Source organism: Lampetra planeri, chromosome 3 (genome assembly GCF_965212315.1).
Source record: "Lampetra planeri chromosome 3, kcLamPlan1.2.h2, whole genome shotgun sequence".
Taxonomy (NCBI): domain Eukaryota; kingdom Metazoa; phylum Chordata; class Hyperoartia; order Petromyzontiformes; family Petromyzontidae; genus Lampetra; species Lampetra planeri.
The window spans coordinates 19,293,993-19,317,074 of NC_136109.1; the positions used below are offsets into that span (position 1 = coordinate 19,293,993).

General features: G+C 48.5%; 1 protein-coding gene and 1 long non-coding RNA gene across 3 annotated transcripts in view; one reads left to right on the forward strand and one right to left on the reverse strand.

Moving 5' to 3' along the window:
* Positions 1-4,551: 4,551 nt before the first annotated feature.
* LOC144739899 (uncharacterized) overlaps positions 4,552-23,082 on the reverse strand; it is a 35,579-nt gene continuing 17,048 nt past the window's right edge. The window contains exon 3 of the long non-coding RNA XR_013589539.1: positions 4,552-6,785. This is a non-coding gene — a long non-coding RNA (uncharacterized LOC144739899). The remainder of the gene's footprint in view (positions 6,786-23,082) is intronic.
* The window catches only part of LOC144739853 (uncharacterized), a 63,561-nt gene continuing 61,069 nt past the window's right edge, over positions 20,591-23,082 (forward strand). Inside the window, exon 1 of one of the 2 annotated variants that reach the window (XM_078622760.1) lies at positions 20,591-20,695. The gene's annotated coding sequence lies outside the window, so the exon portion shown is untranslated. The remainder of the gene's footprint in view (positions 20,696-23,082) is intronic. The other variant, XM_078622767.1, reaches the window with a different exon arrangement.

Genomic DNA, 23,082 nt, shown 5'->3' on the forward strand with positions numbered 1-23,082 from the left:
CTGATGTACCCAAGAACGCCTTATTAAGGCTTATTTATCAGAAGCGTCCTGCAGTTAAGAGGGAGATGTTGCAATGTGTAATCCAAATTTAATCATTCGTGGGCATTTTTATCAGGACCGTTTATGCCGACACAAGATGGCCTACTCTTGAGAATGACGTTATGGGACATATATATATTTAAACATTCACTGTGCAGCAATCATATGGCGCGTATTTGATTGTGTATGGTTGATACCGCAGTATTAATCAGGGCGGCCGCTAGAAAACGAATCGTGAACCTCTGCAACGACAAGCGGTGAACAACGCATTCGTGTCACCTCCCCTGCGTGCACATTCATGAGCGTACATTTTCAGTTCAAACAACTACATTTACAACACGATATCATGTTTCACTATACGATAATATAACATTTCGCGACATGACCATTTTCGCGATACCATTCCTGTAACTTTGCAATCGTATTTCACTTTTCATTGTATTGTTTTTGTGCTTTTTTGTCCTTTCTGGATAAATGAAAGATTAGCCTACTTAACAGGTTATGTAAACTTGCTAATAGCACTTAACCCCGACACTAAAAGAAACAGATGCCCCGTGTAGCCTGTCGGGATACATGTTGTTAGCGAGCACGTGTTGAGGCCGGCTCGACAGACGATGACGATGGTGATGATAGCGTAACGCCCGGCCTCCTTTGTCTCCCCAGTGCTGATGTCTAAACCTCGCACCGAGCTACTGATGTAGAGATGAGACGAGACATGCGGGATTTCCGCCAAAAAGCCGTGAACGGAGACTCGAACTCAGGTCCCACGGGGTTCGTTGCGCCATGCGTCAACCACTTGCGCCACCGCTCCACCAATCTTGGGAGAGAATCAACATGTTCATTGCGCGGCGAAATCAAGAATGTTCTCCCAGACTCCACGTGTTATTTATTGTTTGTGGTCGCTGCAGCAGATTATAATTATTGCACCACTGAATATTCACCCACTCGCGTGGCGCGCCGTTTCTGCGCCATGAACCCGGCCACCTCCACAGTTCGACTCCCGGACACGGCTTGCATGCAGTGGCGAGTGATACTTTAACCCGTGCCTGGACACTCCATCCCCTTAGGTCGACTCAGCCTTCAACGAGCAGCTGACGCGGTGTGTAAGCATCAGCACTTCGGAGGGAGACAAATGCGGCCGGGCGTGGTCCTGGCCACATCACCCACCTGGTGCGGCGTGCCGACCTTGTAATAGGTGCTCGCTAACAGCTCTTTGCTTAAACAGCCTCTTAGGTTACGGGGCGGGGGGGGGGGGGTCTTTGTCTCGGTAGACTACACACTGTCCTGGACATCCGTGACAAAAGAGCTTTATAGCTAATCGGATTCCTCCAGTATGAATACAAAGTTTGATTCTGATGTGGGGCGACAACACACGAGTGTGGCGCACACGTGTACGTACTCAGGTGCTTGCAATGACGTTCAATTCTTATTTTGTTTATGAAACAAATCTGCGACACGTGACGTCTACGGCTCATTTGTCAATCTGCTGCTGGACGAGGCACCACCCCCCCTCCCCCCCGCGCCGTGCGATGTCATGGGGTTATTTGATCGACCATACTTCACCACGCCGGTCGCTGGCAGTTGTTGAAGGTGGGGTAAGTATAGAGCAGGGGTCGGCAAGCACGTTAATAAGAATAAGAAGAGGCATTTTTTTTTAAAATTTAAGTTTAAAAAAATATCTCAATATTTCAAGAGTCGCAGTGCACGTTGGTCAACGTCACGGAGCAGTCCTGAACGAGCGGCATGCGGCTAGGTAGCAGCAGCTCGCCGAACTCCTGGGCAGAGAGAAACAATTGATTTGCCTGCACTGCCCTCTGGCGCCCACAACAACAGCAGCAACAGCTGTTGGTGCGCGTGGTGGTCGCTATCCAGGCTCAGCGCCTGCTTGGCTTCCGAGGTGTCGGCTGTGGATGCGACGCGTTCCGGGCGAGTGGAACAATTAAATTGGAAGATAAAAAAAACCGAGCCCGGTTTGAATTGCGACCCGATAAACATCGCATCGTGATCGAGTCGGACAGGAAGCATTTGTTTGTTTATTAAGAAACCCATAAAGGTTAAATGTGTACAGCACTAAAATCAACATAGCAATGTAGTACTGCACTGTATAGACAGACACACGGGAGGAGCGGTGGCGCGGTGATTAGCGCCCGTCGCGCTACGAACCCTGGAACCTGGGTTCGATTCCTGCCCACTGCTAACATTTCGTGGTGGGTGATCTCCGAACCGATGACGGCGAAGCCCCGCCCTCCTTCACCAAGCCGCACTGACCAGCGTGGTGAAGTATGGTCAAACAACCCCAAACTATTGCCACTGCGTGGGAGGGAAGCCTTCATCCAGCAGTGGCTTAACAAATGGGTTTTATTTTATTTTAGTAAATCATAGCTGATTCATTTAACTCCTCTATTCATTAATTCATAGACAATCTTGGCACTACTATTATTATTACTATACTCCGAGCCTTGCGCTTGTGCCCCTGTGTTCAATTCGTGACTCGGGCGCCTTCTCTGTATGGACTTGGCACGTTCTCCCCCTGTTCTGCCCGGTTACCCGGTCTCCTCCTATAGCTAAGCACACACACACAGTTTATTTGGAGTTTATCAAACATTCCCAAAATGCAGGACCCTCCTGAAATTGGAGTCTTCGGACTCAATTTGTTTTCCGTGTCCACCACCGCGCACTATGATTGGGTACACCACGGGCGGCAGTCTATCAACTAGTGGTGGAAGAGTAGGCCGACTACCCTCTCGAGGTTGCTTTCGTGGAGGTCCCTATAAGTTGCAGGGCCGCACCTATCCACACAACCACTACATCACATATATGCATGCATGCATAGCACTGGATATATATGAATCGATCATTTATATTACGTGCAAATATATATGCAAACGTTGCCTTCGGGCAACGTGGAACGAACGAGACGGAACGTGCGTGGGGCAGACAATGCGCACGAGACAGCACAAACGAGACCAAGCAATTTAATTCAGTCCCTGAATTATGGGCCCTCGATTGGTGACAATTCCCTCCCCTGCGCCCTGCAGGAGTGTGACTGGCGACACGGGCTCCACTCGGCAGTACTCGCGCTCATTAACACATCATTAACACGAACTCATATTATTTAACCAGTTAAGGCTTCATAGCTCTTTTTCATAAGCGCCCTGGCTATCACAAATGGTAGCTCAATGAAGTGGATTATCACGTGGAAATGTATAGCAGCCAAATTATCTACAAAGCATGTTTCTAAATGTGGATGGAAAAACCGGAGGACCCGAGGAAAAATCCAAACGATCACGGGAAGAACATGGAAATTTCAAATATACAGCAGGCGTCAGGGTCGGGATTGAACCAACGACCTCCTGTATACCAGGCAAGGTAGTCGACATCTCGCCACCGTGGTGCCCCGCACAAAATGCTTGCCACAAATGAACCATGATACTTGCTGGTCTCGTCAAGGAGCATAAAGCCTCACGCAAGCTCTGGTCATCCTCGCAGCAGCGGATTTTGGCGAGCCATCGATATTAGGACGCCACTTGACCTATGCACATTTTAAATGTAAATTGAAAACTACTTTCTTTAGAACTTATTTTTTTATGTCTAGGTTGTTGTCCTTCCCCCGCACCTCCGATTAGCACGGTTGCGAAAGAAGTTCAACATACATACGTGTGTATGTAAACTTGTGATAATGACGTGGCAGGCCAGAATGACTCTTCGCCATTCAGGGTCACGATTTCACGCAAGCATCGCGCACTTTTCAAGGCGGGGAAACCGCTGTAGATATTGAGCCACAACACCCAACGGAACGGCGTGGAGGGGCCTTCATCCAGCAGTAGATTGACAATGGCCCGTGAAATACAGACCTCAGCCCGCTGCCACCACACCAAACCTTGCTGAATTTATTATAGTCAGGTCTCGATTTAAAGCTTCCGTGACTGCAGGAATTCATCTTCTTGGTTCTTTCGGTAAAGTCACATAGAAGGGAAAAAACATATTATTACATTATTTTAGTATATTATTATATTATTTTAGTATGTTTTTATTTCATTATTTCCCTTCTACGTGACTTTACCGAAAAAACCAAGAAGATATAGTCAGGTCGTTTGATATACAAACTGCCTGTAATGGCCGGAGGGGCCTGAACGTAATGCAACAATTATTATAACGAAGATGTGCGTGGCAGCCATTCCTCGTCCATAGCGATTGAGAACCAGAGCAGAATCCACGACAGGCAATAGCAGGTTCACGTCACCGTCATTACCGCCGTCATCACCGTCATCATCATCATGAGCAGCAATGTTCTACCCACTGCTGGGCCTAAGACCTCGCCAAGCCGTTGCCGCCATCCGCCGTATGCATTGTGCACCGGAGCTACGCAGCGGAATGAATGACACACAAAAACGCGGTTTCTGCATTGTCACGAATTATTGTTCAGAGTTCAACTTGTTGAAAGTTTGTCTCGCATTGACTGCCGTCTGCCCGCCCTCCCCCTCCTCGCCCCAAGTCTGTAGACCCCCCCCTCCCCCTCTTTAAATAAGATCAGGGCTGGCTCAACAGCGAGGGAAAATTCAGCAAAAGCCTGCGCTCGTATATGCAAACGCGTGGGAACATTTAATTCAATAATCCACAACAAGCTCAATTTCTCTAAAAACCGTCGGGCGCCAACGATATTACGAGAAGACCAATAACGCGAGCGGCGTTCGCGTCAGCCGTGCCCCGTCGGTGAGCAGTCCGCGTGAAGTCTGTGAATTTTTTTTGCCAGAATTTCAGCGAATTTGTGTAACTCGTGCAAGTTGTCACCAAAACTCAACAAAAAAAATCAACAACAGCTCGCTCCCTCTTCCAATGTGCAGTTGTGCAAGGGCGCCACCACCACCGTCATTGAGGACGTGAGGCGTCGACTTGCATCCACAGTCTTGGCAGAAGCTGGCGAGATGTTAACTACCTCGCCTGGTATGCAGGAGGTCGTGTGTTTGATCCCGACCCTGACGCCTGGTGCTGTATATTTGGAGTTTGCAGTGTCTCTCTACCCCGTGGTCCGTGTGGATTTTTCTTCGGGTCTTCAGGGTTTTCCCTCCACATTTAGAAACACGCTTTTAGAGTATTTGGCTACTCTAAATTTCCACATGAGAAGCCACTTTGTTGAGCTTTTATTTGCGGCCAGGTCGCTTCTGAAAAAGAGCTACATAGCTCAGTGGGCCTCACCTGGTAAAATAATGAAAATAGTTTTGTTTATAGTTGAGTAAAACAAATGTGCACATCATATCAGGGTCAAGCTGCATATTCACAGAGAATGTTTTTTGTTACTGATTTCACACTCGCATAAGTGATACCATTATTACAAAACTGATGATTATTTAACGCCTTCATAATGTGTTTTTCTTGAATCACCATATTCTCACTTTACCGTACTTGCTCCACAAATTCTATTTGCCTACATGGGGCGGTCTTCGCGTGCACGTGTGCCTTTGAAGGAGAGGTGGCGCAGTGGTTAGCGCGCTGCGCCACGAACCCGGTGACCCGATTTCGATTTCCGCTCACGGCCAACACCAGTGACGATTATCTGAACCGGTCCTGGGCCTCCCCTAGGTTGACTCAGCTTCGAATGAGTACCTGGTGCGGTGTGTAAACATCCCCACTGGGAAGACAAAGGCGGTCGGGCGTTGTGCTGGCCACCCACCTCCTCGTGTACCGTTCTGGCCTTCATAGGTGCTCGCTAACAGCACTTGCCCCTAGAGTCTGTAAAGGCTATACGGGGTATTTTTGTCGTTGTATATATCAGCACTGGAGAGACAAAGACGGCCGGGCGTGGTTCTAGCCGCACCGCCCCCCTCGTGTGCAAAAACAGCACCTGCCACAACAGCCTGCGCAGGCTACACGGGGAACCTTTGTAAGTATTACGTGTCTTTGTGTGTTGTATGTGTTGTTTTGCACACGCGAACCCTCATGAATTTACATGGGGCCGCACGCGCTGTTTCTCGACGCGGGTCTGAAGCGGGGGTGAAGTCACGGTGACCCGGACTGGATCTCGGCCAACTCCACCCAAGCGCAACTCCAGCTCCACCCATCGCAGGTCCAGTTCCATCTATTTCCCTTTTCTCTTCGCCCGGTCTGGCTCAGCTCCACCCCATTCCACTCACTCTAGCGCCACCTCCACCAATTCCAGCTCCACATCCACCCATTCCACCTCCACTCATTCCAGCTCCACCTCCACCTCTTCCATCTCCACTCATTCTACCGCCACCCACTCCAGCACCACCCCCACCCATGCCACCTACACTAATTTCAGCTCTGCCTCCACCCACTGCACCTCTGCCTCCACCCTCTCCAGCTCCACCTCCACCCATTCCACCTCCACCTATTCCAGCTCCAGCTCCACCCATTACACCTCCACTCATTCCAGCTCCACCTCCACCCACTACAGCTCCATCTCCACCCATTTCAGCTCCACATCTACCCTTTCCACCTCCACTCATTCCAGCTCCACCTCTTCCACCTCCACCCATTTCAGCTCCACCTCCACCCATTCCACCTCCACCCATTTCAGCTCCACCTTCACCCATTTCAGCTCCACCTCCACTCATTCTACCTCTACCCACTCCATCACCACCTCCACCAATTCCATCTACACCGATTGCAGCTCCAACTCCATCCACTCCCCCTCTCACCCCTTTCAGCTCCACCAAAGCTCCATCCCAGGTCTACCTCCACCCAGTCCACGATAGCTCCGCCCCAGATCCATTAACCCGTCGGTCCTGTCGGCACAAAAGCAGACAGACGAGCGCTTATTTCAGACGGTCCAGTGGTTAGCGTGCTGCGCCAGTACACGGCGACCTTAGTTCAACACCCAAACCACGGGCTAACCCATCGGTGGTAATATCAAAACCGATTTGTGGGTCCCACTTTCACTTCGCCCAACTGACCAGTGGGGTGAAGTATGGTAAAAGTAACACCCATGAATAATGCGGCGTTTGGAGGCCTTCGTCCAGCAGTAGATGGGGTCGCGAGGTAGCCAGTAGAGCACGTGGGTTCGAGACACTCTACTGACTCGTGAGTGATATACCCTCGCGTGTGTGGGGTTTCTCCGGATATCCCAGTTTCTTTGCACACGCACACAAAGCAATTGTATGCCCTAGGTCAGGGGTCGGCAACCTACGGCTCCGGAGCCGCATGCGGCTCTTTACGGGCTGCTTCTTGACGATATGTACGTATGTACAGTATGTACTCAGATGCATTGCGGCTCTTGAAATACTGAATTTTGTACCGAATTGGAAAGAAATGGCTCTTCTTGTTATTTTGGTTGCCGACCCCTGCCCTAGGTCTCTCCTGACAAATATTCAGACTCGGTGAGGTTTTCCCGGGATGGACTGCGTTGGAAGCCCTGAGCCAGTGGTGAACATTCCACATTTCTACAATAAACATTTCACAATTGTAACCATACTTCACCACGCTAGTCAGCGCGAGTTAGTGAAGAGGGTCGGGTGGTGGGGGGGGGCGATGGTGGGGCAGGGCCGCTGGGGGGGGGGGGGTACATAGCCAACATAAAACAACATAAAACAATCACAACTGATGTTAGCGTGACTGAGGAATCTGACTTCAGGTCACCGGGTTCGTAACGCAGCGCGCTTAACCACCGCGCCACCGATCCAGTGCCGGATAATCCTAGTAGCACAAGTAGCATATGATACGGGCACCGCACTTTCAAGGGCCCGGCGCTAAATGCTTTCAAGCTATCAATTCCGGTTCAGTGATTCTGCACTTGCTCTATTACTATAGTCCTATACTGCCTTAAACGTTTATGAACGACTGGGTGTTTAAGGTTAGCGATTTGTCGCATTATCTGGCTGTATACCAAATTAAAAATAACAATTATTTTACTATGCAAGTAAAAACATTTTGTTTTAATATTTGCGTGTTTTTTTATATTTAGGGCCCCTTTATAACATCATGCTACAGGCCCCGCACGAGCTGAATTCGGCACTGCACCGATCCACTGTTGGGGTATTTTTTGTCCACCGCATGTCCACCGTCGGCTTGGCCACAAAGCGTCGTTCATGCGTTTGATCTCTTGCACCCCCCCCACCCCGCGATCACGAGCCACGTGCTGCGACCAGGGGGCCCACGTGGCGTCAGCCATGGTCTATCCACAGCTGTATGGAGGCATCCTCAAGCCGTAACGCAATATTTCTCTGACCCACATCACGATGCATATATATATATTTTTTTATTTCGAAAGAGCCTGAGTCACAAGAGCATTTATCAAATTTGTTTTCATATTTGACCAATTCCTTTTCAAAGCGTGTTTTATGCGCGCGCGTGTCTGCGCGCGTGTGACGAACGCGTCCGCATATCGCTCAAGAAAACACGTTCAGGGGGAGGCGAACGCTAAGAAACATGAAAGAGACGCGCACTTACGAACCCGCCCACTTGATCTACTGCCAGCATCTCAGCGTTTGTGAACAGAGTCTCACAGCACATGATGAAATACGTCTGCTGCTGCTGCTGCTGGTCATCGCCATTGTCGTCGTTAGCCACGACCGATTCATCAACCAGGACTTGATGTGAAAGAATGAGACAAATGCACACCACGTTTTCTCATTGAAAATAGGTACATTTCAAAATATCACTGTCCTGGTCACAAAAGCAACGTTTGTGGGGGATAACAGCTATTTTCGGTACTTTTGAGGCATAATCAATTAGCAAATAACACTGAGTACCCATGAACTAACATTTTTTTTGTTACAGTGTTATCCAACTCAGGCGGGCGTGTTCACAGCGCACGAAGCCAATAATTGCGTCACCGCTCCACGTGTAATGAAATCTTATAATGATCGGCCTTTAGAATTACCGTGACACCATCGTGCTTACGCTTTGCGAGACGTCTCTGATCAGCATGTTGACAAAATAGCCGATGCATCGGTGGTTGGTAACCACGGCGAATACCAAAGACAAACAACACCTCCCGTTTAGACAATACGTGAATACGGAGCATTGCGACAAGCGCTGTTGGTAAGGGGCTAATCGAGTCGGAACGGCGCGCGAGAGGGGTGGGTGACCAGCACCACGCCCGGCCGCCTTTGTCTCCCCAGTGGCGACGTTTACTACACACCGCACCAGCAGCTACTCATTTGAGGCTGAGTCGACCTCGGACTGGTTCAGATAACCGTCACTGGTGTTGGTCGTGAGCGGGAATCGAACTCGGGACGCTGCGTTTGTGGTGCGCAGTGCGCTAAGCACGACACTGCCGCTCCCCACTTTGTCTCCCCAGTGCACACACTCACAAAGATAAAGATCCCCCATATAGCCTTAACAGACTGTAGGGGCAAGTGCTGTTAGCGAGCACCTATGAAGGCGCAACGGTACACGAGGGGGTGGGTGGCCAGCATCCACGCCCGACCGCCTTTGTCTCCCTAGTGGTGATGTTTACACACCGCACCAGGTACTCATTTGAGGCTGAGTCGACATAGGGGAGGCCCAGGACCGGTTCAGATAATCGTCACTGGTGTTGGCCGTGAGCGGGAATCGAACTCGGGTGGCCGGGTTCATAGCGCAGCGCGCTAACCGCTACACTATCGCTCAACACTCACACTCACTCACACTCACTCACACTCACTCACACTCACTCACACTCACTCACACTCACTCACACTCACTCACACTCACTCACACTCACTCACACTCACTCACACTCACTCACACTCACTCACACTCACTCACACTCACTCACACTCACTCACACTCACTCACACTCACTCACACTCACTCACACTCACTCACACTCACTCACACTCACTCACACTCACACACACAGGCACGTATATCGCGTTATTCCATAATACTCTAATTGTTAGTGCTCTATATTTTTGGAAGTAATTGCATTTATTCGTACTTTCCGTCAATACGCATTTTCAAGACGTTTTAAACTGGATGGATTTTTGTTGTTGACAATGTTTTGGTTGAGATTTGGCCAGGAACACAACACGCAGCCAAGCAGGCAGCGAGACGCAACGCACAATATGCCTTAAGAAGAGCGTTTTAATCAATGCGTACTAACTAGCCGCTGCCGACACATGAAGCAGAATTGAGGACGACATTCCAACGCAAACTTCCAGGGAGCGCGGCGGAGGACGGGAGAAAAGACGCACGCCGGGAACGACAGCGAGAGACGGAGAGAGGAGCACGTGGACTCGAGGGCGCACACGGGTTCAAGACGTCGCTCTGTTGTACAACGTAGAGTGGGCTTGATGAAGGACACGTCGCTTATAGAGGATGACGGACGATGATCAGGATTAACGACTGAATGGAAGCCGAGTGAACGATGGGATGATGTAAACAAATGTTTTTTTTATTTCACCAGGCGAGGCCCACTGAGCTATACAGATCTCTTTCATAAGCGAGCTGGCCACAAATGAGAGCTGAACGAAGTGGCTTATCAAACGCACGTTGATTTTAAATGTGGAGGGAAAAGAATACGGAGGACCCGGTGAAAAATCACCGCAACCGCGGGGAGAGAGAGATAGAACATGCCAACTCCCAACTATGCAGGCGTCAGGGTCGGGATCGAACCCACGTCCTCCTGCATACCAGGCGAGGGAGTTAACATCTCGCCATCAGCCAGCGTACACGTGCCGGGTGGATGATTACATTTTGCAGGATTGTGAGAGATAGCGACGGCAGTGGATAGATCGTGGATAATTAACAATAATATTTTGATCTTCTTGGTTCTTTCGGTAAAGTCACGTAGAAGGGAAATAATAAAATAATAAAAATACTATTCTCACGACGTTTCGGCCACAACGCAAGCAGCCGACAGACCTGTTCTTCACCTGAGGACGGCTGCTTGCGTTGTGGCCGAAACGTCGTGAGAATTGTATTTTTATAATTGTATTATTTCCCTTCTACGTGACTTTACCGAAAGAACCAAGAAGATGAATCCCTGCAGTCACGAAAGCTTTAAATCGAAAAATAATATTTTGGCTTAAAGCTTTCGTGACTGCAGGAATTCATATTCTTTGGGTATTTCGGTAAAGCCACGTAGGTAGAAAATTTACAATAAAAAAAATAAGATAAAATATTTATTATAAATTTTCTATCTACGTGGCTTTACCGAAAGACCCATAGAATATGAATAATAATATTTTGGTTCAAGTTGCAGCACTATTTCAACCCAATATGGCAACAGCGCGGCAGAAATCTCAATCTATACGTTATATAGGCAAATCCACTGCTGTATGAAGGCCTCCCCACGCAGTGTCTGTCGTGACCATACTTCGTCACTTTGCTCAGTGGCTGGGGGGGGAGGGGGCAACGGTGGAGGTAGGACTTCGTAGTTCTGAGAAATCACTCGCCATCGATGTTATCGGTGGCTGGGAATCGAACTCAGGTCACCGGGTTCATAGCACAGTGTTAATACTTACCATGTACCTCCGCCCCACACCTACACTGTGATTTATCATGACGTAAAACATATATACAATCCGAATGAAATGTTATGGAATGAAGAGTTCTAAACGTAATCTATTATCTGTGACATTGTGTTCTGAGAAATAACGTTAAAGATAAAATTGTGCAGCTTCCTGTCGTATTTTAAACCTCCTCCTCTCCCTCCACACCCTGTTGCGTGGGCCACAAGATTGATCTGTTAACATCGACTGCGTCAGCAACTACCAAAAACAAACTCCGAAGAGAATACTGCATAGTGCACTCCAGGGGACACGACTCAGTAACTACGCACACACAGCTGGGGCAGTCGACTCGAAATGTTGAGACTCGAGCACGCCTCTCGGATTATTTACGCACTGTAATCGTTTATTCTACCCATTGTCGGTTCTATTATCAGAAAACAACGAGCATAGTCGGAGAAAAAAGGAGACACGGGAGGTGATGGGCGGGGTTTTGGTGAGGTCATAGGTCGTCATTGGTCACGTCATAATGGGCGTCGCTCGTTGGGGGGTTGCTCGCCTTCGCGAGGAAGGTGAAGGTGGCTGACATTTTTAAAGGGGCTCGAGTTATCTGGAACAAAAATACAATTTTGTTCGATTAATTACGCCAGTTTTATTTCGCATTGGCTAACACTAGTTTAGACATCATCACTAAAGTGTTTACACTGATCATTAATTAATAAGGAATACGAAGGGAGCATTAGTCTGCCTCTATGAGATTCGGCAATTCACACCGCACTAATGGCTGCCTTAGTATGGCTCCATGATGAGCCTTGTGCATTAACGCTGAGCTTTGTAAGAATCATCGAGGTGCACAAGTGTAACTTTACGAACCTCAAGAATGGACAATGATCCTTAAGAATCCGAAGGACGAGTCAGTCTTTCTGAGCCATCCTCACGTATCAACACTAACCCTTTAGAATAAAGCGCGTGTTGTTTCTCTTCTGCTCAATGAGTCTTCGGCATTATAGCACGGTTATTCGAGATTAAGAATAAGAAAGGGGGCTTCATTCTGGGAGCATCTGGAACGACAATGACCATCGAGAAGAGGGAGCGATATAATAAACTCGCATTATTTTTTGATTTAAAGCTTTCGTGACTGCAGGGATTCATCTTCTTGGTTCTTTCGGTAAAGTCATGTAGAAGGGAAATAATAAAATAATAATAAAACATAATCAAATATTAAATTATGTTTTATTATTTTATTATTTCCCTTCTACGTGACTTTACCGAAAGAACCAAGAAGTCGTATTATTTTTTTACTTTCTACTATTTTTTATTTTACCAGGTAAGGCCCGCTGAGCTAAACAGCTCTTTTTCAGCAGCGACCTGGCTGTCACATATGATAGCTCAACGAAGTGGCTTATCATCACGTGGACATGTATATCAGCCAAATATACAGGCGTCAGGGTCATATGTAAGTGATATAGATGGATTGTTACATAGGGAAGCCATGGGGATGGAATGTTAGAGGCTTGGAGAGGCCTTCAACTTTATCTTCTAATCTTATAGAGATTTTTTCTAGCGCCTTGTTCCCAGGCGCTTTAAGACAATTATAAAATTGTACATAAAATGGCCGTGGTTGAAATAAAGGGTGGGGTTAAATTTTGATTTAAAGCTTTCGTGACTGCAGGGATTCATATTCTTGGTTCTTTCGGTAAAGTCACGTAGAAGGGAAATAATAAAATAATACAAATATAAAACAATAAAAATTATCACGACGTTTCGACTGCAACACAAGCAATCATCATCAGGTGTGAAATCCACAGCAAGAAAACTTTATTTCAAATTTATGATTATGATTGCTTGTGTTACAGTCGAAACGTCGTGAGAATTTTTATTGTTTTACAATTGTATTATATCCCTTCTACGTGACTTTACCGAAAGAACCAAGAATAAGGGTGGGGTTGTGATTAAAAGTGGTGGTCGAATTGTTGTGACAGGAGAACAGACGGGAGTGGTTAAGGGGGGTTTAGGATCGTGGTCGTGATTGGGGTAGTGACCAGGGGTAGTGATAGTGGTTGGAGTAGGGGTTGGGGTAGTGATAGTGGTTGGGGTAGGGGTAGTGATAGTGGTTGGGGTAGGGGTTGGGGTAGTGATAGGGGTTGGGGTAGGGGTAGTGATAGTGGTTGGGGTAGGGGTTGGGGTAGTGATAGGGGTTGGGGTAGGGGTAGTGATAGTGGTTGGGGTAGGGGTTGGGGTAGTGACATAGGTGGGACAAAGTCATTGTTATGCAAGTCTAAGTCGAGTCGCAAGTCATCAAATTCATGACTCGAGTCTGACTCGAGTCCAAGTCACATGACTCGAGTCCACATCTCATAGGTGGGACAAAGTCATTGTTATGCAAGTCCAAGTCGAGTCGCAAGTCATCAAATTCATGACTCGAGTCTGACTCGAGTCCAAGTCACATGACTCGAGTCCACACCTCTGGGTAGTGATAGGGGTTGGGGTAGGCCTGGTCGTAGCTGGGGGAGCGGGGGCACGGCGTAGCAGTCGCAGTAGAATGGGCAAGGGAGAATACGTGGGGGTTGTTTTAAGGGAGGAACGGAAGCAGGTAATAATGAAGATTATTGTTTTACTCGCCTTTTGCCCGTCCAAGGACAGGTGTATTGCAGCAAATCTGAAACTTGCAAGCGGAAAGCAGACCGTGACGTGATATTCATTACATGTCAAGGCGTGGTGACACAGACCTATTATTTCATTTTAAGGTCATAATCTCTTGTTCATCATGACGTCCTTTTTACTTTGATGTCTCAATAGCGTTACGGAGATCACGTGACGTGAGGGTTCTGCCTTTGTAGTGAGGGTTGTGAGTTGACGCCGAGGAGGGGGGAGGAGGCGCGAGGAGGCGCCTCGCCCCCCCATGTGGAGTGACGTCAGCCACTAACTATTATGAATGGGGGGGGGGGTGTCCATTTGGAGGACGTCACCTGCTCATGAATATTAATGACGGGGTATGGTCGATGTTGAGTGACGTCACGAGCGTTAAGGACAGACATTCCTGGGTGATTACAGTCGGTATGTGCAGCGGGAGTTTGTTTCAGTGAAGAGGAGCAGTGCATTGCACCGTGGGTGATAACGATGATAATTTTGTAGCAATCTTGTCTCATCGATTTCAGTGAGTCGTCAGTTGGCCACAATTTTTTAGCTGGACAGACAGGGGACTGCTGATCCACTTGTTTATTCTTTATAGAGCCGCCATGGTACCTGGCTGGACGGCGCAGACCTTGTAAATCTTTGTGATGTCTGGGCCAGCGTGTTATCGGACTGTTTGTCCTGCTGCTGTGGTTGGCAAGGACAGTGACGGTTCACCTCCCCCTGTGCAATTCATTGCCATCATTCGGCGGGTCGCAATTTGTTTTAAGAATCAATTCCTCTCACATTGTGGTTAATATAGCGGCCTCTAGTGGTCGCTTGCCACTCGCCTAGCATATTCAGTTTCTCCCCTGCCTTTCTCAGACCATTGATGCTAATAACGACCTCACCTGGTATACAGGAGGTCGTGGGTTCGATTCCGACCCTCCGGGTTTTCCCTACACATTTAGAAACACGCGTTTAGAGTATTTGGCTGCTATACATTTCTACACGATGATAAACCACTTCGTTGAGCTATCATTTATTGCCAGGTTGCTTCTGAAATTGAGCTATATAGCTGACTGGGACTTACTTGGTGAAATTAAAATAGTTCATATATTTTTTAAAAAATGTATCCCAGTTTATGTCTGTCAATTAAAACCACGTGGAAGTGCCAGTTCAAGAAGGTTTGCTTCCTCTTCTTGGTTCTTTCGGTAAAGTCACGTTGAAGGAAAATAATAAAATAATAAAATATAACATAATACAATAATATATTATGTTTTATTATTTTATTATTTCCCTTCTACGTGACTTTACCGAAAGAACCAAGAAGATGAATCCCTGCAGTCACGAAAGCTTTAAATTGAAATTTAAGGTTTGCTTCCTCTAACCCCCCCCCGCCCCTTCACTGCAGTCCACGTGTTGTTGCTAGAGATGGTCAGCTATCGAAGGCGTCCTGGCCTTACCCCGGTGATTCTTAGCACCCTCCTGAATCTTCATCTCAGGCGATGCCATGGCTGGTGGACCCAGAGCGTACGTGAGTGCAGAGGTTACGCGAGCCCATTCCATACAGCTCCCAATAGAAATACAAACTTCGTATCCCTTTGCACACGAGTTGATGTTTTTAAATCCTTTATATTAAGTTCAATTGCTTGCGCGCTTACGACCGTGCAAATCTTTCGGTCGTTTTTTAACCCACTTCCCGTGATCCAATCGAGCTGACATTTTGCACACAGGCTCGTTGTGCGTGACAATTTATTTTCGTGAAATTTTTTTCCCAAAATTTTACACTTTTTAGGATATTTTTTTTAGATTTAATTACCAATTGCTTAATGGTGGCAGGCAATCATCTGACCCATAGGTGGCAGCCATCTCAAGCCAGAGGACGAGAGGACTCTAGCCGCCACGCATATAAAGGATTTATAGTGAAAAACTTTGTTTTTACGGGTTAATGTTTTTTTTAATGCTTTTTGCAGATGACGTCCTCTTTGCCTCGTCAGTCTGTGACCTCCAGCATTCACTGGCATGGGTTGAGGATCAGCACCTCCAAACCTGAGGTCATGGTTCACTCCCGGGAGCCAGTGGATTGTCCTCTCCAGGTGAGGGGGGAACAGCTGCCCTCCGTGGAGGAGTTTAAGCACGCCGGGGTCTCTTCCGCGAGTGACGGTAAGTGGGAGTAGGACATTGGTCGGTGGATCGGTGCAGCGTCCGCTGTGTTGCGGGCACTGTACCGTTCCTTGGTCGTGAAGCGGGAGCTGAGTTCTCGAACAAAGCTCACGATTTACAGGTCGATCTACATTTCCACCCACACCTATGATCATAGGCTTTGGGTAATGACCAAAAGGATGATATCGCGGATACAAGGGGCCGAAATGAGGTTTCTCCGCCGGGTTTCCGGGCTCACTCTCCGTGATCGGGTGAGGAGCTCGCTAATCCGGGCGAGCCTCAGAGCCGAGCCGCTGCTGCTCCGGATCGAGAGGAGCAGTTGAGGTGGTTCGGGAACCTGGTAAGGACGCCCCCCGGTAGACTCCCCCTGTAACTCTAGCGGGCACGTCCCACTGGGCGAAGAACCCGGGAACGGCCCAGGACACGATGCTGGCGGGATGTGTGTCCTTCAGCTGGCCTGGGAACACCTGGGAATTCCCCAGGAAGAGCTAGAGTCTGACGCCAGGGACAGGGAGGTCTGGACGGCCCTACTCAACATGCTGCTGCCGCCGCGACCCTCACCAGGACAAGCAGACTGAGAAACAAGCGAAGGAAACGAACGATTTGATGTACACATTGCTTCAGTTTAACACTCGATATTAACTGGTGCATCAATACAATGCATGACTGATACGACGCGAATTAGTAGCTACTCATCTCCCCGAGTATACCATTCAAATAGTATACCAATAAACAACAAACTGAGAATGAATTTCTTAGTAAGTTAGGCATTAAAACCAGTATATATGCATAAATGCCATTTTATAAAACCAGCAATGATTATCTTCTTGGTTCTTTCGGTAAAGTCACGTAGAAGGGAAATAATAAAATAATAAAAATAAAACATAATATTTTATTATGTTTTATTATTAAAATAATACAAATAAAACGTAATATTTTATAACGTTTAATTATTATTTTATTATTTCCCTTCTACGTGACTTTACCGAAAGAACCAAGAAGATGAATCCCTGCAGTCACGAAAGCTTTAAATCGAAAAAATTCAGCAATGATTAGTTCAGGGGTCGGCAACCAAAAATAACAAGAAGATAATTTGTTTTCGAATTCGGTAAACAAAAATCTCTATTTGAAGAGCCACAGTGCAACGTGAAAATAACTTCAAGAAGCGGCCCTTAAAGAGCCGCAGGTTGTCGAGCCACGGCTCTGGAGTCGCCGCTCGTTTTTCCATTGGCAGCACGTGGGCCAAATGTGGCCCGCGAAGGCGCTTGAAGTGGCCCGCTGAGCGATCAATTGCCGATACCTAAAGAGAGGCAGTAAGCTATATACAAGAGATAAAGGTTAGTGAGATCAAGTTCAAGTTCATTTATTAGGTATAGCCCTGTGAGCCATTCGGCTCTTGAATCGGGTGCAACCGCAACAAAGAGAAAACAAAAACATGAACAAGAAAACATCTTAAAGTGACTATGTGCAAACAGAAAATCCAAGAAAAGACAGCAAAATATTGCAGAAAAAGCACCGTACACCAACACTGATGAAAGAGAACAGGTACTAATGAGAGAGCTGTAAGCAAGATGCAAATATTAATGGGATGAAAGCAAGATAAATAATCATTTATGGAAATATAGAAAACTTCTAACGATTGGTGAGATGAAAGTGAGATAAATAGGAGGAATCGTTCTGGAGACAAACGTTCAATATTAGTGTTCACACGTACATAAGATGGCACGTGAAGTCACAATGTATGCACGTGGTGTATAGGGCATCACGTGGTCGGCCAAGCATAAGCTGGTGTTTCTTTTTACGTGGCCCACCAGAAAATATTGTTGAAGAACCCTGGGGTAGCGTTAAAGAGAATGCATACCCGGTTCAACCATGGCAAACCAAACAAATGATTACCATTGTCCAGATCACATTGTGAAGACACATTTCACACCACGTGACTGCTGTGGAGCCGATCATCTTGCTCAAGATGTGTCAACGTGGGAATGTGGTTAAAACTTGTATCCCTGACAAACACGTGCTACGATTGTGAAACGTGCGTTTCCCTGAAGTAAATATGTTTACGTGGCTCCTCCACAAACGCAGCGAACACGACGCGTCCACTGTGGTAGGGCCGCCCCTACCCTATCTCTTCCGCCCACATCACGCATTCACTCTCGTCCTGGCCCTCCGCTTTCATCAAGCCGCAGTGCCCCCGCGTGCTGAAGTATGGTCAAAAAAAACCCCAATGACTGACTTGGCGCATAAGATATCTTTATTCAGCAGCGGATTGACAAAGGAGATGCAACATCTGCATTGATGTGATGAGCCAGTCTCCTCTTTGACAGCACAGATGGTGGAGGGAAAAGGATTCCAGACAGTGGGGGCAGACAGTCGGTTGGAGGCTTCAAGAGAAAAAAAACTCTTTAAAGTTGCGAGAGCAGAGAGTGAGTGAGGCGAGTGAGATGGGCGAGACCATGGGGGGTGAGGGGAGGGGGATCTTTTAAGATGGTTCGTGCGATCCACGATTGGATTTGTTGCCAGTGGAGGGATCGGGGCATTGGGGTGATTGCGGGTTTTTTTTCAACGAGTGCGGGAGAGAAGTCTGTCGGTGGCATTTGTGATGATCCGGAACCTGGAAATGGATTTTGGAAGTTTACAGAGAAGAGATTTAGCAAACGTGAAGTCGGGACTTGATAAAGAGATGGATAAGAAAGAGTCTTAGCAGCAGCAGCAGCAGCTGGCTTTCAGAATGGCAAAGATGTTGCACAGATTGCACTGATGTCCTGTACAGTTCACGTACGTGGCATTGAGATTGAGAGCTAAGGATCACAACAACTTTAAGGTTTCGCAAACCTTTTTTTATTGTCAGATTGGTCAATATCACTTCCTTACAGGGAAACACATAATAGGCGATGTTTTGGGAAAGTCCTTCCTCAAAGCACATAAACAGAAACGAGAGAGACAGAGTGGACCTTTTGCCATTGATGCCAACAATTATAGCTGGAGGATGTTAAAAAAGATCCACTTCAAGCGAGGATGTGAGCGTGGACAGTTTTGTTGGGTTAATGGAGTCATTGGCGATGTGCAGCCCAAGTGTGACGAGCGTGGAAATTATCTGTCAACGATTTATCCAGGTGGGAGGAGATACTATTGCTGAAGACCAGGGCTGGGGATGAATTCTTCTTGGACACCATAGCCCGCACCTCAGATTAGCACGGGTTGTTACGTACGGTGCGAAAGAAGGTCAAATACATACATACACAGGTTTCTGAGAGAATGACAGTCCTTGATCGGAAATGTGGGAGCGGTAATGAAGAGGTAGGAGTGGGTGCCAGGATGCAAGACTTCGACATTGTTTTGGAGATGCAAGAAGAAGAGTGGTCTATGGTGTTAAAATCTCCACAGAATTGTCAAGGAAGCCCAGGAATAAGAGTGATCCACAGTCTGAAACAGTCGATTTAGCGTCACACTCTACTTGAAGACCAATTAGGTGGTTCAATGATGATCATATAGTTGTAGGCGTATAGCACGAGACTTTCAGCTATTTATAACTTTCGGCTGATTCTGCCCTTTGAGTGAAACCAACCTACCTCTGTCCGGGCCTCACATATCCAGGGTTTGAATAATACAAATTTAGCTTTTGGCTCTTTCAAGCTAAAAGCTGTATCTTTTAGAATATCCTTATTGTATTTCCATCGGTCACTCGCTCGCTCATGCGCGTGTAGTATACGCATCTAATACTGTTGAACGTTGTGTCACGAGTGTTCGAGTATTAGATGTGTACATGGCACCCCGTGTCGTCGGTTTTCAGCGAGCTAAGCAGCGTATCCCTGCCCTGCACAGGTGCTCGCTAACAGCACTTGCCCCAACGTGTACATCGAGGCTGTGCGGGGTAACGATTAAGCGGCTGCAGTCCTGCTGATGATTCCCGTAAAAGGGCGAGGCCACGTGTCAATAACGCAGTGGTGCACCACGTCGGTCGGGGGCCGCGTGCTTCGCCTAGCTGATGAGTCGTTTCGTTTCTGTCAACAGGATCTGTCAACAGGATCTGTCAACAGGAGGATGGCCGAGTGGGATTTCGCCATCGTCCGAGCACGAGGTATCGAACTCCGGGAACCGCCTTACGTAAGGCACTGTACGCGGCAGAGGTTTATGTAAAATCTTTACGACATTCATTGCGTAAACAGCAGAAGGGGGGTGGGAAGGAGGGAGGAGGAGGCGGGGGAGGAGGTTGGCGGTGGTGACGGCGGCGGTGGAATAACTCAGAGAGAGAGAGGGCACGGGAGGACACGGGAGGGAGAGAGACGCTGGGAGGGAGGGAGGGGAGTGTGAGAAAGGGGGGAGGGTGTGTGGGTGTGTGTATGTGGGTGTGTGTATGTGGGGGTGTGTGTGAATGTGTGTGTTTGGGGTGTACGTGTGGGACTGTCTTTGTGTGTGTGTGTGGAGCGCGCTGAGCGACGAACCCGGCGAGCCGAGTTCTTCTCCCGCTCGCGGCCAACACGGTAACGAATCTCTAAACCCGGGCCTCTCCTAGGTCGACTCGGCCGTAAAATGTATCAATGACGCGGTGTGTAAGCAACTGGGGAGACAAAGGCGGCCAGCCGTGGGTGTTGGTCGCCCACCCCATCGTGTGTCTGCGTTATAGGTGCTCGCTAACAGCACTTGCCCCAAAAGCCTGCAAAGGCTATACGGGGGTGGGGGGGGGGTCTTTGTCTTTGTTGTGTGTGGAGGTGAATGTGCGATGGGGGGGGGAGCGCGGGGTTGGTGAACGCGCTGCGCTACGAACCCGGCGACCCGAGTTCCATCCCCGCTCACGGCTAACGCCAGTGACGAGTGTCTGGACCGGTCCTGGGCCTCATCCCCTAGGTCGACTCGGCCTCAAATGAGTACCCGGTGCGGTGTGTTAAAAACATCGCCACCGGGGAGACAAAGGCGGCCGGGCGTGGTTGCTGGCCACCCACCGTCATCGTGTGCCGTGCCGGCCTTCATGGGTGCTACTCGCGAACAGAGCACTTGCCCCAACAGTCTGTTAAGGCTGTACGGGTGACCTTTGTCTTTGGTGTATGGGATGTGCGGGCGCGACTCGCTCTGTGCGTTGTGAGTGTAGCGCGCGTGGCGTTCGCATGTCCATGTGTCTCTGTGTGTGTCTCTGTGTGTCTCTGTGTGTGTCTCTGTGTGTCTGTGTGTCTCTGTGTGTCTGTGTGTGTCTGTGTCTCTGTGTGTCTCTGTGTGTGTCTCTGTGTGTCTGTGTGTGTCTGTGTATCTCTGTGTGTCTCTGTGTGTGTCTCTGTGTGTCTGTGTGTGTCTGTGTATCTCTGTGTGTCTCTGTGTGTCTCTGTGTGTGTCTCTGTGTGTCTGTGTGTGTCTGTGTATCTCTGTGTGTCTCTGTGTGTGTCTCTGTGTGTGTCTCTGTGTGTCTGTGTGTGTGTCTCTGTGTGTCTGTGTTTGTCCGTGTGTCTCTGTGTGTCTGTGTGTCTCTGTGTGTCTGTGTCTCTGTGTGTCTCTGTGTGTGTCTCTGTGTGTCTCTGTGTGTGTCTGTGTGTCTCTGTGTGTGTCTCTGTGTGTGTCTGTGTGTCTGTGTGTGTGTCTTTATGGGGAGCGGTAGTGTAGCGGTTAGCGCGCTGCGCTATGAACCTGGCGACCCGGGTTCGATTCCCGCTCACGGCTAACACCAGTGACGATTATCTGAACCGGTCCTGGGCCTCCCCTAGGTCGACTCAGCCTTAAATGAGTACCTGGTGCGGTGTGTAAACATCGCCACTGGGGAGACAAAGGCGGTCGGGCGTGGTGCTGGCCACCCACCCCCTCGTGTACCGTTCTGGCCTTCATAGGTGCTCGCTAACAGCACTTGCCCCTACAGTCTGTTAAGGCTATACGGGGGATCTTTATCTTTGTGTCTGTGTGTCTCTGTGTATGTCTGTGTATCTGTGTATCTCTGTGTGTGTCTCTGTTTTGTCTCTGTGTGTGTCTCTGTGTGTCTCTGTCTCTGTGTGTATCTGTGTGTATCTCTGTGTGTCTCTGTGTGTGTCTCTGTGTGTGTCTGTGTGTCTCTGTGTCTCTGTGTGTGTCTGTGTGTCTATGTGTGTGTCTGCGCGCGTGGTATTTGTGCGCAAAAGTAATCTTCATAGGTGCTCGCGAACAGCGTTTGCCACCAAACAGTAATTCATGATCATCTGCGACCGTTCGTGTGTGGTTCTGTTGCGTGCGTGTCTGTGACTGTGTGGGGGTGGGACGTGAATGGGGAGCGGTGGCGCAGCGGTCAACGCGCTGCGGTTACGAACCTGGCGACCCGAGTTCGATCCGCGCTCACGGCCAACACCAACAGTGAACAGCGATTCTCTGAACCGGTCCTGGGCCTCATCCCCTAGGTCGACTCGGCCTCAAACGAGTACCTGGTGCGGTGTGTTAAAAATATCGCCACCGGGGAGACAAAGGCGCTCGGGCGTGCTGCTGGCCACCCCCCCCCCCCTCGTGTGCCGTGCCGATCTTCATCGGTGCTGCTACTCGCTCACATCGCCTACCCCAACAGTTGGTTAAGGTTCTAGATTTGAAGCTTTCGTGACCAGTTATTCTGCTGTGCCTTTTTACACCTGATGAAGGAAGCTTGTGTTGCCTCCGAAACGTCGTGATTTATTATTTTATTTCTATTATTATTTCTATTATTTATTTTTACCTACGTGACTTTACCGAAAAAACCTAAGAGTTGGTTAAGGCTATCCGGGGGACCTTTGTCTCTGTGATGTGAACATGAATGCACGCTCGGCATCTGTGGAGGAGGCTCGTGAAGGACGCCGGCTCGCTCGCTGCTCAGGCGGCCCCAACAACAGCCGAAGCCAGAAGCAGGGACGCTCACGATTGCTGTTGCAACGTTCTGACCTGCTGGACATCT